The following is a 5,228-nucleotide window of genomic DNA, read 5'->3' on the forward strand; positions in this document are numbered from 1 at the left end:
TCTTTCCCTCTCTCACTCTGTCCCTCTCTAGTCAAATTAAATAAATAAAGTTAAATAAACTAATAAAACAAATAAGATATAATAATACAGTAGCTGATATCCTTTCCTCTTTCTATGATGGTTTAATAACACTCAAAGGAAAGCATGGGGCATAATTAACTATTGTAGATGGGCTGCTTTAGGCATCAGAACCTGGAGATGACAGACTAGGAGCAGCCTAGGAAAAAAAGGAGCACAGCAGGGAACTTGGGAACTCTGTTTGCAGGGCCTGCCCCTGCTGCTTTCTCAGGACCTGTTGGAGACCTGGACTTGAGATCCTGTTTGCTTCCCCCTACTTCCAAAGAGAGCCAGCCAACGCCAGTCCCTGGAGAGGATTTTGATTTGGGGAGGATTTTGATTCTGATTATGTGGCACAGTACCAGCATACCAGCCTGCCTGATACAGCTAGGTGCATCGTAAATTCAAGGACTGATCCCTGAATCAGGGAGTCTGTGCACAATGATCTAGGGCTTTTGGTAGCAAGTCAAAGCCTTACATTCCTGGAGGCTGACCACCTGCCAGGAACCCCTTCACAGGTGAATGTGGCCTGAAAGAGGGGCTTACATACCTAGGATATACGATCTACCTTCTTAATGGGCCAGCCTAGCACTTATAAAGGCATCTGAAGGGATGGTGGGTGGGATAAAACAGGGACTGTGACCTCCTAGAGCCTATAGATACCAGTGAGGGATCAGGTGATGAATTCATTCAAAAGCTTCCCAGAAGAATACGTGCATTTCACAGGTAAGCCCTGGAACAAAATGAGGTTCACTGAAACCAGACCGTTGCTGGTTTCAAAAATGTTAAAGACAAGGTAGAGCTGTGCTAACTTCACAGAAAGTGTGTAAAAACACTTATGAAGTATAGAAAATATATGAAACAGCTAGTACAGCATTCTGATAAATATGTTGCAGACTCATTAAGAAGAAAGATCACTAGAATTCAGTGTTTCCAAACAAAGTTCAGGAGGAATAGAAATTTAGAAATCTGAATTGCTAACCTATTTTTTTAAAAGCTAGGTATTATTTTTGAATTAAGAATAAAAGTACAGGAATAAAACATCTAAATCATAATAAAAAAGTGTTTACAGAGATGGCTCACTCCTCCTCTCCCCTCCCCACAAGGATTTTAATCAGTTTTTTGCTTATTCTTCCAGTGTTGCTTTAGGTAAATATAAACGATTTGTTATTGTCATTTTTCCCCTAAGTTGTTACCAGTCAGCCCTTCTGGGCAGTCCTTGCAGCCTTCCTGGGAATGTGGGAAAGGGGAGGAGAGAAAGACTGGAAGACCCAAATATGCCTGCACAGCCCCGGCCACAAAGCAGCAGCTTTCAAGCAGGCTCCTCTCCACCCTCAGGCAGGGGTCTCCCTGCAACACCCCCCAGCCAGTAAAGAGGGAAGCTGGGACTGCATCAGCACCTGCCTTGGCCATAGTTGAAGATTCTTTTTAAATGAATGAATGAATTATGTACATTCAATCACTGTGTATCGTTACAGCATACCAAATGAATTTTTAAATCCTGAATATACTGTATATTGGTGTAGGTGCACTGCTGGGCTGTATAGCTTTCTACCTGGTGCCCTTGGCAAGTTACTAACCTTCTCTACTGTACAATCTCTTCATTGTCAGTATGGGATCATAATAACAGTATTTATACCAAGAATTATCATAAGAATTGTGTGAGTTAATGCATGCTATGTGCTTGAAACTACCTGGCATCCAGTCAGCATCATAGGAGGGTTTGCTATTAGAGTTTCCAAACACTTCATAGAATTTTCCCTCACAAGAGGATTAGAGTTTTGTGTTGAAGACGCATATTAGGTCATTTGGATGATGAGTGGTAGGAAGATGGGTAGGGTGGGAGTCCTCATGCCAGTTTAAGAGTAAACTGAAAGCCTGGAAATTTCAAGAATAATATTAGATCTCCAGGGAAGAGTATAAAAATAGGTAGGAATATTTCAGAGAGTCCTTTCTTCTTTCCTTCCTTCCTTCTTCTCTCTCTCTTTCTTTTTTAATTTTGCCAGAGGGTATGTCTACTCAACTGAGAGAAACAGAAAAAGAGGAAGAGAAACAGCACCCCCCATGGGGAATAATCATACACAATCCCCTCTCTTCCATTTCTTCCTCCCCTTGGGATTTTGGGCATGCAGGTGGGCATGCCCATGTACGTGCACTGCGTGTCCTTCAAGAGGCTGGATTTTAGAGTTGAACCACGCGCATGGTCAGTCGCATGGGATCCAGCCGCCTTAACTGCCATGTCACATGCTAGCCTGAGATACATTCATTTTACAAGAATTTATGGTGGGTTAATTTGGGGTCCAAGAAAGGAGAATGAGACTCTCTTCATCCTTCTTCACTTGTGTGGTCCTCATGTGCCCAGCACTCACATGAATGTATGTTCCTGGGCATCTAATGATCACATGAGAAAAATGCATTTCCAGTTCCTACCTTCAGACTCACCAAGAAATCTAGAAAAAGTGGGGGCAGTGTGTGGCACAGTGGTTGAGGTTCTGGATCCCACATGGCCTAAAGTGGGGTCCAAGTCTCAGATCCGACAGCTGGAAAAACATGCTGGGCACGTGTGTGTGCACCCAAAGTCCTAGGAGGAGAGTGGAGGAGAAGGAACTGTAGGGTGGCCATCCCTCCGAGAGGTGATTTCTTACTTTCCTCGTGTCTTTCTCTCTCATGTGAGCATGTGTGCTCTATGGCGAACATCTTAAAAAGAAAAAAGGGAAAAAGAGAGAGGGACTGTCAGTTATGTAATACCATGGTGGTTTTGTCTTAATATCAAGCATTTGGATGAAATGGAAATTTTTAATCTGTCTACTATTTAGCCACTTTTCTAACTCTGCATATTTAGCCACAGTAGGCTAATACCTGAATTCTCTTTCAGTTTGCTTTCACAGGTCTGGAGTTATAGAGAATAACCTGGTATTTTGACAAGTCTAGGCTTTGATATCTAAAGGAGAAATGATTTGATACTTCTGAACAAGACTATTAAGTTGAGGAGAAGCTGAGAACAGGAAGTCTCCTGGTTCTTGGGCCTGCATACATCAGCTCACACCAGTCTTTGCTGATCTCTTCCCGGCCTTCAGGAACGCAATGCAAACAGTCGGTTATTTGGCAGCAGCAGAGTTCATTTGGCTGTTTAAATGAGTCAGGCATGCAGGCAGGCAGACAGACAGCAAACATGGGCTGGCACCTGGGCGAGGTGCCCCGGACAAGGCAAGGGCAATGCTGGCTAGGCATAGAGCTTCTGCACGTAACCTGCCATCCTAGATACCTGGCTTGAACTGCTGCCTCTTCTGCTTTCCAGAGTTATTTGATATTTCCAAATCTCAGTGTACTCACCTGTAAAATAAGGATAGTAATTCCAGCTGCCTCTTGAGGATCTGAAAGGCTGGAATGAGATAGACCACATACAGAACTCAGCATACTAAGCCTTCACTAGACATCAATTATTACTGTTACTGCCTCTGTTTTGGAATTCATATGGCAGAGCCACTTTCAGGGGAGAGAACTGATCAGCGAAAACCCCTTGATGGGCTTTTTCTTTTGAAACAATAGCTCCCAGGGCATGGGCAGATTGGGTGAGGAATGAAAAACATGGAGAGGGGCTGCTAAATTACCTTGCATAATACATGAGCAGAAATGCTGGGGTTAAGGGTGAGCAAGCTGAGGGAGAAGATTCAGGGTGAGGTGGAGAGAAGAGAATAGAGCCCCAGCACAAGTAGAAGGTGTCATCAGTGAAAATCCCTAGGGGCGAGAAAGGTCCAAAGCCCGTTCGAATCGATATATAACCACCAGTAGGTGGCGTGGTGGCTAAGACGTTGTACTCCCACATGGCCAAACATGGTTTGAGTCCCAGGCCTTGTGGCCTGCTTTCTCACTTTCCCTTTTTTCTCTCTCTGATCAAATAAAATAATAATAATAGGCTGGCAGGTGACATGGTAGTTAAGGGTGTTGGGCTCCCACATGGCTGACCATGGCTCGAGTGTTGGAACTGGAGGCTTGCTTTCTCACTTTCTTTCTCTCTCTATCTTTTATTCTGTCCTTCTCTGGTCCAATTTAAAAAAAATGAATAAAGTTTAAAAAAATGTTAAAAATAATAATAAATAAAATTAAAATAATTATTTTAAAAATGGGGGAAAATAACCTGTATATCATATATTTCACTTGAAGGCATTTGTTTTTGTCTCTGTGTGGCTCGGACATAACCAATCCCTAACCCACTGCCCACAATTAATTCTCAACCTTTAATACATATCTCCTGTGCCATAGAGCGATGTGTCCTGGTTTGTCGGGACTAGCTATGGTTTACACCTATAGCCTCAGCATGATAATTTCACTCTCAAAGTGCCTGGGTTTGACTATGTTTGGAAAACTATGGGAAGGCGGCTGGGTTCAGCTGTACTGAGATGAGGTAAGAGAGCAGAGGTAGAGATGGGACTGGGTGGGGCAGGCACCCAGGTAGAGATGGGATTGGGTGGGGCAGGCACCCACGTAGAGATGGGACTGGGTGGGGCAGGCACCCAGGTAGAGATGGGATTGGGTGGGGCAGGCACCCAGGTAGAGATGGGATTGTGTGGAAGCAGAGGGCCTGGGTGAGATGGAGTGGAGGCCATGGAAGAGTGCTGGGCTGCCCTCTGCTCTGAGAACAGGGCTTCCAGCCACTTCCGCCTTCGGGAAGAGCTGGAAGGTGGGGATATGAGGCAACTAACATCTGGGTGATATTTATAATATTTTTAGGTAAAATTTACATTTCTTGAAATACAAAAATTCCATCAGTCTCCCAAATTTCCTGTGCTGGACAGAGAAGCCAAGAACAATTTGGACTGGCAGACATTGATCCGTGCTTCAACTATGCCTATGAAATGTCTCCAGAAAGAACCCCAAGGGACCAGCAGGTGCTGCGGTGGTTAAAGTGCTGGACTCTCACCTGACTCTACTGCAGTTTGCGTCCCAAACCCAGCAGCTTGAAAATCACGCTGGGCATATGTGTGTACATGTCCAAAATCTCAGGAGGATGGAGGAGACACTGCAGCATGACCATCTCTCCCCACCCAGCGGTAATTTCTCTCTTTCTGTAATCTCTCTCTTTCTCTGGTGAGCACACACACTATATGGCAAAAAGAATTTTTTAAATGTATTTTGGATGGAAAAATTCATTTTGTATGCTGTAATGATAT

Source organism: Tupaia chinensis, unplaced genomic scaffold, assembly GCF_000334495.1.
Source record: "Tupaia chinensis unplaced genomic scaffold, TupChi_1.0 Scaffold000392_1, whole genome shotgun sequence".
Classification (NCBI taxonomy): Eukaryota; Metazoa; Chordata; class Mammalia; order Scandentia; family Tupaiidae; genus Tupaia; species Tupaia belangeri.